This window comes from Rhinatrema bivittatum, chromosome 4, assembly GCF_901001135.1.
Source record: "Rhinatrema bivittatum chromosome 4, aRhiBiv1.1, whole genome shotgun sequence".
Taxonomy (NCBI): Eukaryota; Metazoa; Chordata; class Amphibia; order Gymnophiona; family Rhinatrematidae; genus Rhinatrema; species Rhinatrema bivittatum.
The window spans coordinates 448178138-448191211 of record NC_042618.1 but is presented as its reverse complement, the minus strand read 5'-3'; the positions used below and the strand labels follow the sequence as shown (position 1 = coordinate 448191211).

General features: G+C 43.8%; 1 long non-coding RNA gene across 1 annotated transcript in view; it reads left to right on the top strand.

Annotated features, from left to right (window-relative positions):
* The first annotated feature begins 5195 nt into the window (after positions 1-5195).
* The window catches only part of LOC115089575, an 87080-nt gene continuing 79201 nt past the window's right edge, over positions 5196-13074 (top strand). The window contains exon 1 of the long non-coding RNA XR_003856175.1: positions 5196-5298. This is a non-coding gene — a long non-coding RNA (uncharacterized LOC115089575). The remainder of the gene's footprint in view (positions 5299-13074) is intronic.

Genomic DNA, 13074 nt, shown 5'->3' with positions numbered 1-13074 from the left:
CTCTCCATGAACTGAAGATAGGAATAACTGAGATGTCATAGTGGTAGTGGGAATCTGCAAGTGCTCCACTAATCGTTGTAGAATGAAATTGCCTCCTGCCCCTGAGTCCACTAGGGCAAGAGTCTGATACTCTAAGGGTCCACAGATTAAGGATACAGGAAGAGAGAGCAGAGGAGAGGGTGCAGTAAGACCTAAGAAGAGTCCTCCTGAAGGACTTAGGTCTGCCAATTTCCCAGACATATAGGGCATGTTTGAACAGCATAGCCAGCTTGTCCACAATTTCTTCCGTGTTCTTCTCTCTTTTGGTGTCAGATGGCTGCAGCCTAATTGCATTGGTTCTTCTTCGCTAGCAGCTGGATCCGAGGGAACAGGCCTGGGTGTGGACTTAACTAGAGCTTCACCCTAAAAGGGTCTTCTGGGAGTCTTGGTCTCTTGAATCTTGTCACGAAGTCAACAATCAATTCTTGTTGCCAACTTCACCAGTTCAGCCAAGGTCTCAGGCATTTCACGAGCAGCGAGCTCTTCCTTCAAACGAGAGTTCAGTCCTTCAAAGAAGAGGGTCCTCAGGCATTTAGGGTCCCAATGTAATTCAGTGTCTTGAATTCGATAGCGAAGTCAGCTAAAGGTTTAGTACTTTGCTTCAGGTGAACCAATGAAGATCTTGCAGTGGTGTACCGGGCAGGGCCATCAAAAACTGATTTAAACAGCTCAAGGAATCCTTCAAGGTCATGTAGAATAGGATCCTCACACTCCCACAGCAAAGAAGCCCAAGTCAACGCTCTTCCATCCAGATAAGACAAGATATAGGTGGTCTTGGCATAAGCTGTGGGGAAATGGCTAGATTGCAGGGAAAAGTGCATGCAACACTGGTTAATAAGAACATAAGAAAATGCCATACTGGGTCAGACCAAGGGTCCATCAAGCCCAGCATCCTGTTTCCAACAGTGGCCAATCCAGGCCATAAGAACCTGGCAAGTACCCAAAAACTAAGTCTATTCCATGTAACCATTGCTAATGGCAGTGGCTATTCTCTAAGTGAACTTAATAGCAGGTTATGGACTTCTCCTCCAAAAACTTATCCAATCCTTTTTTAAACACAGCTATACTAACTGCACGAACCACATTCTCTGGCAACAAATTCCAGAGTTTAATTGTGCGTTGAGTAAAAAAGAACTTTCTCCGATTAGTTTTAAATGTGCCCCATGCTAACTTCATGGAGTGTCCCCTAGTCTTTCTACTATCCGAAAGAGTAAATAACCGATTCACATCTACCCGTTCTAGACCTCTCATGATTTTAAACACCTCTATCATATCCCCCCTCAGTCGTCTCTTCTCCAAGCTGAAAAGTCCTAACCTCTTTAGTCTTTCCTCATAGGGGAGTTGTTCCATTCCCCTTATCATTTTGGTAGCCCTTCTCTGTACCTTCTCCATCGCAATATATCTTTTTTGAGATGCGGCGACCAGAATTGTACACAGTATTCAAGGTGCGGTCTCACCATGGAGCGATACAGAGGCATTATGACATTTTCCGTTTTATTCATCATTCCTTTTCTAATAATTCCCAACATTCTGTTTGCTTTTTTGACTGCCGCAGCACACTGAACCGACGATTTCAATGTGTTATCCACTATGACACCTAGATCTCTTTCTTGGGTTGTAGCACCTAATATGGAACCCAACATCGTGTAATTATAGCATGGGTTATTTTTCCCTATATGCATCACCTTGCACTTATCCACATTAAATTTCGTCTGCCATTTGGATGCCCAATTTTCCAGTCTCACAAGGTCTTCCTGCAATTTATCACAATCTGCTTGTGATTTAACTACTCTGAACAATTTTATGTCATCTGCAAATTTGATTATCTCACTCGTCGTATTTCTTTCCAGATCATTTATAAATATATTGAACAGTAAGGGTCCCAATACAGATCCCTGAGGCACTCCACTGTCCACTCCCTTCCACTGAGAAAATTGCCCATTTAATCCTGCTCTCTGTTTCCTGTCTTTTAGCCAGTTTGCAATCCACGAAAGGACATTGCCACCTATCCCATGACTTTTTACTTTTCCTAGAAGCCTCTCATGAGGAACTTTGTCAAACGCCTTCTGAAAATCCAAGTATACTATATCTACCGGTTCACCTTTATCCACATGTTTATTAACTCCTTCAAAAAAGTGAAGCAGATTTGTGAGGCAAGACTTGCCCTGGGTAAAGCCATGCTGACTTTGTTCCATTAAACCATGTCTTTCTATATGTTCTGTGATTTTGATGTTTAGAACACTTTCCACTATTTTTCCTGGCACTGAAGTCAGGCTAACCGGTCTGTAGTTTCCCGGATCGCCCCTGGAGCCCTTTTTAAATATTGGGGTTACATTTGCTATCCTCCAGTCTTCAGGTACAATGGATGATTTTAATGATAAGTTACAAATTTTTACTAATAGGTCTGAAATTTCATTTTTTAGTTCCTTCAGAACTCTGGGGTGTATACCATCCGGTCCAGGTGATTTATTACTCTTCAGTTTGTCAATCAGGCCTACCACATCTTCTAGGTTCACCGTGATTTGATTCAGTCCATCTGAATCATTACCCATGAAAACCTTCTCCATTACGGGTACCTCCCCAACATCCTCTTCAGTAAACACCGAAGCAAAGAAATCATTTAATCTTTCCGCTATGGCCTTATCTTCTCTAAGTGCCCCTTTAACCCCTCGATCATCTAACGGTCCAACTGACTCCCTCACAGGCTTTCTGCTTCGGATATATTTAAAAATGTTTTTACTGTGAGTTTTTGCCTCTACAGCCAACTTCTTTTCAAATTCTCTCTTAGCCTGTCTTATCAATGTCTTACATTTAACTTGCCAATGTTTATGCTTTATCCTATTTTCTTCTTTTGGATCCTTCTTCCAATTTTTGAATGAAGATCTTTTGGCTAAAATAGCTTCTTTCACCTCCCCTTTTAACCATGCCGGTAATCATTTTGCCTTCTTTCCACCTTTCTTAATGTGTGGAATACATCTGGACTGTGCTTCTAGAATGGTATTTTTTAACAATGACCACGCCTCTTGGACATTTTTTACTTTTGTAGCTGCTCCTTTCAGTTTTTTTCTAACAATTTTTCTCATTTTATCAAAGTTTCCCTTGTGAAAGTTTAGCACGAGAGCCTTGGATTTGCACACTGTTCCTTTTCCAGTCATTAAATCAAATTTGATCATATTATGATCACTATTGCCAAGCGGCCCCACCACCGTTACCTCTCTCACCAAGTCCTGTGCTCCACTGAGAATTAGATCTAAAATTGCTCCCTCTCTTGTCGGTTCCCGAACCAATTGCTCCATAAAGCTATCATTTATTCCATCCAGGAACGTTATCTCTCTAGCGTGACCCAATGATACATTTACCCAGTCTATATTGGGGTAATTGAAGTCTCCCATTATTACTGCACTACCAATTTGGTTAGCTTCCTTAATTTCCCTCTGCATCTCCAAACTTCTCCCGAGAAGTGTGTAGGAGCAGATAGAGGTACAATAGTCTTGACCGTCACTTCTGGCTGTGAAACAACTTTACCTGAGGTGTGGTTAAATTCATCTGTGTGTGCAGCAAGTTTAATGCAGCAGTCAAACTCTCCAGTGCATTCTGCTGTTCGGAGATTCGCTGGGCCAGGCCTGGAATGGCCTGCAATGTGGTGAGCTGAGCCGAATCCATGGAGTTAGCAATCTGTTATGGATAAGCAGTGTTTGGGTATTGGAGCAGATGACTAGGCCCACGGGGAGGAGCCCCATGAGTAGCCACAGTACTGGGCTAGACTCAGGATGCACAAACACAGAATTAGTTTTTTATTAAACAGCTTGAGTGTACCAGCAGAGGTGGCAGTAGTGAGCAGTCTGGATGTAGCAGTCTCTGGACCCTCGGCAGAGGGAGCCCTTCTCACCCCGTTGGTATTCTGGTGTAGGTCTCCCGGCAAGGCAGTACTGTGGATGAGATAGACTGAGAGTTAGATTACTCACTAGATGGTTGCTGTAGGTATGCGATTCCACCAGGTTGAAGTAGATGGTACAGGCACCGAGGCAGGGAGAGCAGGCCCTCAAGGAGCGAGTACCTGATCCCTGTAAGACACCTAAAATAAAGCAGAGGGCCCCTGAGGAGCGGGTACCCAGGTTAGCAGTTACCCCGAAGGGCAGAGAGAGAGCTTCTGGCAGCAGCACAGAAGCGGCAGAGTAGCTTAGACCGGTCGAGACCAATCGTTGATAACTCAATGAGCTAGCAAAAGTGTACAGGCTAAATATCCAGATGGCATGACGTCAGTAGAAGGGAACGCCCCGAGATTCACACCAATGCTGGAAAAAGACGCGCGCGCCCTAGGAGGACCTTGGGAGGAGCATGGCGGGAGGCAGCACCATAGCCGTTCCGAGGACGCCGGAGAGGGCGGCTTGTAGATGCGGTGGTAGCCATTTTCCCAAGGTAAACAGGAGGAGGTGTGAACAAGGTGAGGCAAGCGGGGTGAAGCCATCTAGCACCGACGGACACAACACCATCCTCAAGAGCCACAATTCAGGATATCCATAATGAATATGCATGAGATAGATTTGCATACCATGGAGGCAGTGCCTACAAATCTCTCTCATGCACCTTGATTGTGGAGATCCTGTGGCTCTTGAGGACTGGAGTTGGCCAACCCAGTGCCATAACCCGTCTTTCAGATTATATGCCCTGCATTCTGTGCCCATGAAGGCAATGAAGCCTCTCAAAAAAAGATTAATATGCGGCGTCTTTTATCCCTGCCTGTTCTTAATGTAGCACAATGAAGACAGCAATTTTAAAAAAGGATTGTATCAGCAGTACAGTGACTCACCCACCCAAATGTATGCTGAATAAATGGGCCTGATTCGAGATATTACGTTTCCCCTGAAGAAGACTGACATTTCAGTCGAAACATGTTGGGATGTTGAAACTGAACAGCAAAGCATTGTAGCTGCTCGATGAAAATTTATGGCTAAGTATTCTAATTTGTGATGAACTTGACTTTTAAAGAACGTTTCTGTTCAGTTAAAGTTTATAATTTGAGAAATATAGTAATAGGTTTACAAGATGGGTTATTGAATAAAGGTATTTGGTGGGTGGACAAATGACAGTAAATGATTATACTATACCAAGCTCTGTAAGCTGATAACGGCCTGCGACCCATTGCGTGGTGAGAGGCTGCAGATTACAACACTAGAGCAACAACTTTTATGATATTGTCATTTGCCGGGAAATTAATTGTTGGATAACAAGTTCACTGAGAGTCGTTGCTTAGATTTGGTGAGTGAGTTGAATCTCCTCTCTCCTTGGTTTGTGATTAATTTAGGAGAGGTAGTTGCTTCATAGTAATTGAATAAATGGGCCCTGCATGTATTTGAAATGGAATCCGTGTGTTATCTCTTAGCAGCCTCACCATTCCAGGGTAAAGATTTCTGAGCGGAAATTACCAGATTGCTCAACTTGCAACTCTTTGGTCCTTGAAAGGATAATTGTATAAGCAGCTGAAACATGGCTTTTTGTTTTATTTGTTTGTTTTCAACTCGGGCACAGGGAAAGAAGCAATAGGTTTGAAAAGGTGCATTGCACCCTGAGATATAAAAGGTGACGGTGAGAGAAGACTGCCAAAGGTTCACACTTGTGGAGGTAGGGATTTTCTCTGCCAGATGCTGTTGCTATTCTTTTATCTGCGGTGGTGTTTGGCTCTTCCCAGTCCCATATTTTTCTCTACACCCCCCCATGGTGGATGCTTTCTGATAGCTTATCTTTCTTGGAGCCAGAAGGGTGTGATAAAGTGGTGGTGTCTTCTGCAGGGCCCAGCAGAGACCTCGCTCTCTTGCACAAGGCAGATTTGTTCCCTTTCCTCAGACAGAACTCATGACTCAGGATGCAACATAACCCAGGGGAGTAATTGAGACCGCAAAATGATAAAACAAACACTGTATTAAATGCAATCAATATCTGCAGAAGAACATTTGTTTTTTCTTCCTTTGAGGTTATAGCTTCTTTTGTCTAGTATGGAAATAAAGGTCGACCTACATCAGGTGCTACCTTTTTATTGGACTAACTTAATACATTTCTTGATTAGCTTTAGGGAGCTAACACTCCCTTCCTCAGGTCCCAAAAAAAAAAAAATGGGCAGGTCAGAGCAAAAGATGACATTGCCAGAAAGCAAATTACAATGGTAGTGTGAAAGGGAAGGGAAGGGGGCAATGTGTTAGGGAGATAAGAAGGTGACAGAGAGGCAGCAGAATTATTTCTGGTAACAGGTTAAAGAGAGCAAGTCCTTTTATGTCAGTTCCTAAGGGTTTGATCATTTTTAACTTCAAATGTCTTATGTTCCCAGATTATTCAGAATTTATCATGTGCTCATTGATGCAGTGGTCTGGTTCTCGCAAAATGTTCACCCCACCCCCCAGGGAGGTATTGCCTTGCTTTTCTCTGTGATGGGTAATGTTGCGCCTGTGTAAGTCTATTCCTGTCTTCCACTTCTGGCCTCTTTCACCAGTCTCACATCACCTCTTCACATTTTCTGCACTGAATAATAGATATTACATTGCAGAAGGAGCATCAACAGGGCCCTCTTATGTTGCTGGTTGTTCCCTTGTGTTCTTGGTGTAGTTGCTGTGTTCCTTTGTCTAGTAGCAAATAATCAACCGAACAAAAGTGTGGAAACAGGGCAGCTCGTTCATATTGTATCAGAAGAAGTGGCAAGGTATTTGGTTAAATGTGCGACTGCGATATTAGAAGACAAACTAGTGAAATTTCAGTCTCTGACTTAAAAGAAAGAATGATGTTGAAGAAGAGTAATAGCAATGCTGCCAGTGAAGACAAAACTGCAGATCAAGAGAAAGTCACAGAAAACTTATGCATGCAAGTAAGAATGCTGAAAGAGAAAACCCCGCTGTGGGATCAATGATCAGGAGAATGATGATAGGCAGAATAATATACGGTTATAGGCAGGGCTGACCCTAGGGGTTTGCAGAGCCCCGTCAGATCAGCTGGAGAGGGATCCCCTGCTCCCCTGAGATTGAAGAGCAGCCAACCATCTAAATCAGCTGCCACTAGCTCCTGCCCCGTCTCTATCCAATCTCCGAGTCCCCACTCCCCCTCCCAATATCTATCTCCACTGTCCGCTCCCTCTAAACTCCATCCAGAGTTCCCACTCTCCTTCCCAAGATCCCACCCACCCAATCTCCAAGCCCTCATTCTCCTGTAAAATCCCCGAGTCCTCACTTTTCCCCCAATGCCTGAGTACCTATTCTTTCCTAGAGTCCCCAGTTCCAATCTCTCATCCCACCCCCAATCCCCGAGTCCCCTATTCTGCTTTCCCACTGATCTTGCACTTATTTTTCCCATGCTTTGCTAGTCCCCATGGCTCACTCTGCAGCTCCCCCATTCTTCTGCTTCCCATGTGGGTCAGTGATCAGCTGTCCGAACTGCATGGGGCTCTGTAGATGCAGAGAGCCCACACGATTGGGACAACTGATCATTGCGGCACGTGTGGCGGGGGTAAGAGCCTCACTGGCAGCTTGATGAGCCGCCGCATTAAGCCGACCATATCGGCACTGCAGCATTAAGCACGCCAGCAGGGAGAAAGGGGCAGGAGCAGGAACCAGGGTGGGAGGCTACTGCAGCTGAATGCCCCCCCTCCCCCAACACACACACAAAGAGCAGAGCCCAGGAGAATCACCCCCGATTCACCCTCCTGTAAGGGCGGCTCTGGTTATAGGCATTCTAGAAAGGCTAAAGATCAAGAGCAGGGAAAGGTGTATGAATTAATCAAGCCGCAGAAATTAGGCCCATTGTGGCATGGATTTTAAACTATGGAAGTAAGCAACATGAAATAGACTTTCTTGTTTGGGATCTGACAGGTACTTCCTTTGTGACCTGGACCGACCACTTTCAGAGATAAGATGATGGGATTGAGACAACATTGGTCTGAGCCAGTTTCACCCATCTTATGTCTTTATGCAGGGACTATAAGCTATATTTATTATTTAAAGCATAGAGTGCTATGAAAAGCTTTAGAATATGAGGCAATAAATGTCAGCAGTTTCATGATTTTTCTGCACAAGTGTGGGCAAAGCGGAGAGGAATAATGCCCCTTTGTTCAAAAGGGATTAAACTGAACCTACAATATCCAGCGAAACTGATAATGTTTTTACAGAGTGAAACAATAATACCTTTGAGCCAACGTCTGATATTAAACAATTTATGGAAAGTGTGGATTAAAGGTTATGGAAGAGGTAAGCTGTGAGTATGGAAATCCAGTATGTCTCTGTTACTTCAGTTTCTGAGTTATGTTTAATTGAGTGGTTAAATGCCGTAAATATATGTGGCACCTGTGACCCACAGAGAGGGTGCAGAGTGAAGCGATTTGGGCCACCGTTGTGAGTACTGGGAAACTAGCTGACCTTTCCCCCTGAAAGCCATGGGGTTGCCTTGGAGAAAGAAGAGTGCTGCAGCAGGAGGCTCGGGGAAGAGCAAGGCTGATGCGGGGAAGATGGGACAGGCTGGGGTGGTACTTGAGGCTGCCCAGAAGAAGGCTCTAGCGGTGGGAGCAGGCCAGGCCATGGAGGACCCTGATCCTCAGTTGCCGATGATAACGCCATCAAGGCGAAGGGGCCGTGGGCAAGTGTTTCAGTGCCTGTATGAGGAAGTATTAGGCCCAGCACCTCCCCTCCCCCCCAAGACCTGAATTAGCACCACCACTGTGATCATCAAGGAGAAGAACGAGAGCTGTGGCTCAGAGGAGAGGAGCTACACCACCATTGTCTTCAAGAACCAGTGAAGAATTCCTGAACTGCCCAAATGGATACATGGGATACCTGAAGCTCCACTGGAACAGAGCAAATAATCTGTCACCATGCACATCCTGAAAATAGACACCAATGGCTGCCTTCCCAAGATAGAAATGTTGCTGGATTTTGTAGCGCTGGCAATGGATTCTGTGGTAGAAAACCTAAAAGCCAGGATTTCCCCAAGTTGGACCGTTTGCAACTCTTAAGTAGAGACCAGGTCAACAGCCAGCAGCACCACCTCAAGGAAGCATAAGATGCTGGGACTGCCCCAAGGGATTCCCGGGTTGGATAAGGGGAGGGGACGATGATGTGGACCTTTATCAAGCCCTTACCCTAGCTGCCTGCATGGTCCAGAGATGAGAGGTTGGTGAGGAGAACTGTATATGAACTGTGGGATTATTCCTATCCTTATGTTCCCCTCTCAAAGATGACAGTGATTGAATGGAGGAGAAAAGACATAGTAACATAGTAGCATAGTCATGATGGTAAAAAAAGAAACAAATAGACCATCCAGTCTGCCCAGCAAGCTTCTTATGGTAGTATCTGCCATGCTGTGCAGGTGCACCCATGTTTCTTTTAAGGGTAGCACCTGCCACCCCGGGTATGATAACCCATAAAACATTTACTGCAAGCATGTTTACTGGGTAATGAGCCTTCTTGAAAATTCAGACGGTGTTGCTGGACTGCTTTACTTATGGACTACAATATCACAAGTAGCGTAAAGGTCAATATGTTAGTCTACCACCATATGCTAATCAATATTACTAATTATGTTCTAAAGTGTTTTCACAATTGATAAGCCTAGTTTACTTATCAACAGATTATCCACCACCACAGCATGCTTAGTATACTGTAACCTTGCCAAATGTTGTACTGCTTCTTTACAGTGGCTTGGATGACCAGATAATAATAATTATTATTATTATTTATATACCGTCAATCCGGTGTACAAATTTGGCGGTTTACAATAAAGTTAAAAAGAATTACATAACATGGTTAAATACTAATTAAAACAATGTACAAATCTATAACAAAGGCAGATCTTTATAGGCAAACTCCCATCTGATCCAGTTGTAAATATCCTGTTTCACTAAGTCAGTTCCTACCCTTAAGAGAAGGCATGGGCTTACCAATAAGCTTTGATGCTTTTGACACAACTGCAACATCGCTCTCCACTTTGATGGCAGGGATGGGGAAAGAGGAATTGGATTCAGCTGACAATCAACCCTGACATTTATGGTCTGGGGCACTGATACGCAGACATAAGGGAAAAAGCACAAACTGCTTCTACGGCCAAGACTCTTGTAAATCATTGATGTGAGCTGTTACAATAAACATGAAGAATTTGATGATTTTACACAGACAAACAAAGAAATACTAATTTTCTGTTTTATATGTGTAGAGATCCTTTTAGATCTCTACTAGAAGGAATATAGCATCTTAGAATGGAAGGGAACAGAATAGTTTAATGTGGGTTTGTAGCTCCTCCATGCGGGAGCATAGCATGATTTGCTCCTAGCAAATATGAACCCTTGCCATCATTTTAACCCTTTGAACTCTAGGTTCCTATGGTGATGAACCCGTCAACCCTAAGCTCCTCGGGAAAACCAATAACTTTTGTCAATGTGCTATTTTTAATATTAGTATTGGTTATTCATGCAGTTTTGTATATTATAGAGGTTTACCTGGATAACGGGTGATATTGATATTAGGCCGTCCCGGAATTCAGGTACAACGGGTTCAAAGGGTTAAGATGTGAAATTTTTAGTTAACCCTTCTAGAGCTATCAGGTTCATGGCTAATCCCTGGTTTTATTTATTTTTAAGGAGGAAGGACTCTGGGACTCTGGGGTCTCTAGGACTGAGACCTGGGTTCAGCATGGAGACAGAAAGCTTTCACCTTTTGAAGGACCATGTCTGGAAATGTGGTCATGTTTTAGTTTTCTGAGATAGTTTTCCTTTCTTCCTCATCTCATATTTTTGTTTTCCCTTTCTGAAATATTTTTCCAACATGTCTGAGTTCTCACCCATAGGCTCAGTGTACGCTTTCTAGAGGAGAGGTGTCTCCCAACCAGAGGGCAAAAGTGAAGTACATTTAGTTCTGGAGGAGACTGGGTCATCACCCAGTCATGGAAAAAGAAGTATAAAGGGGAGAAGGAGACTTTGTGCACCCATCTTTAGGGTCACTATCATCTCAAGAGTTAACAGGAGAAAAGGAGTAAACCAGGTACCTATCAAGTGCAACCAGTAGGATGATGGAGAGGACAAGAAAAGAACTACAGGAGATAGAGGATTAACTGGGACTTTTTCCATGGAATATAATCTGATTGGTTAAAAAAAAGACTATGTTCTATTAGCGAGAGGGAGCTTACAAACTGCCCTAAAATTGATTAGAAAGAAGGACAAACTAAACTTCTTAACTGGAATGTAATTGACCCATCAATATAAACTGTTTGAAAGAAGGAAGGTCACAAATTTCTTCAAGAACTAAATTTATGAAAAAAATATTTTGCAACAACAAAAGCTGTAAAGAACTTTTTCCATCAACCACACAATTTATCAGTGAAAGTTATGTTGGAAACCACCCAGTGTTTCGAGCGTGCCTATTGCTGTGGTTTACAACGGAATGTTCATCAGTGCTGTTTACAATGAACTTTAAATTGAGATTTGACGAAGCAATGCATCCCCCAAGGGAATCTTGGACACTCCGGTGAACTAACATCATGGGAAGATTTAAAGCTTAAATGTCTGTGTTTGAGATGTGATTCGTAGGACCTTAGCCGGGACTATTAATTAACACAGAAGTTACATGCAGCATGTATGTATATATGAATGCAAATTGTAAACCACTGAGTGAGAACTGGTGATGGAGTGGGTATAAATGATTTTTGCATAAATAATTTGACTTAATACTGTTAGCATACTAGTTAGGAGACTGGAAGCACATGGTCAAGGGAATGCAATCCAGAAAAAAAAACCCTGTGTGATTATTATGTGAGCAGCGTGCATGAAGAGACCATTGAATATGACTAGAAATCTGCACAGAACTGCAGTGCTAAAGAAAGTGTAATGTCTTCTCATCAGAGATGCAGAAGATACGCTCTGTTTAAAAAATATGTTGCTGGTTGGTGGCCTATGCTGGAGGAGAGCTGTGCGGCACTGGCTATTAAGCGAATAGCAAAAGAGCATGAGTTGACAATTTTGAACAGTTAATAATTAGTTCTTGGAATGTTAATGAGCTTCATTCACCTATAAAAGAAAAAAGTGTTAACTTATTAAAGAAACTTGGCACCCAAATAGCATTTCCTCTAGAATCTCATCTGGAGTTTAAAGGGGATTGGCTAGAACATTCGTGTTTTCCTTCATTTTCGAGAAGAAAAAGAGGGAGCAGCTATTTTGATTTCTAAAGCCTTACTTTTAAGGTAGAGAAAAAGTAATCAAAGACACAGAAACACATTACGTTATTATGCATGATTAAGGGAAGAAAAGTTAATATTGAGAAATGTTTATGAGCCAAATGATTATGACCATTCTTCTTTTTCTACATATTGACCAAAATTGTGAGCCTTCAGAAGTACATTACTTGCTAACAGGCTCATCACCAATGACAGCTGGTTCCTTCACATGTTTACAGAGGCCCCAAGTCTTGAAGTTTCCCCTCTCGAACCTCATCAGGTGCATCTGTTTTGCCCGGCCAGTCCAGCAGCTGCACTGCATCACCTCCCCGCTCAGCTGCTGTGCTTCCCCATGTCACTGTCTGCCAGGGCCTGGGCCACTTTGGATGCTGCCGAATGTCTCTGCCCTGCTGTCAGCTGGGCCCCAGGCTGCCTGCCGCTCCTCCACCCTGCGCCGTGCTGCTGTCTGAGGGCTGGACTCCCCACCTCGCTACCTTACTCCACTGGGCTTCTGTTTCCATGGCGGACCTCATGTACTGCCTTTGCCTCCATACGTATTTACATGCCTGTGTGCACACTGATGTTACCGTGTGTATACTTTAGGGGTGTGCATTCGTTTTGAACGCATATGTAAAACACAACTTTTTTTTTTTTAACTTAAAAAAGTGATGAGGTCAGGAGGCCCCCCCAGCTTGGGGGGGCCTCCTGACCCCCCCAAGCTGGCCAAAAGTTCCAGTTGGGTCCAACGGGGGTCCCGGAGCGGAGGCGCGGTGAATCACGTGACGTCCGCGTCACTCCGACGTGACGCCGACGTCACGTGCTCCTCGCAAAGGAATACAGGAATGGCTTCCTGACTCCCCG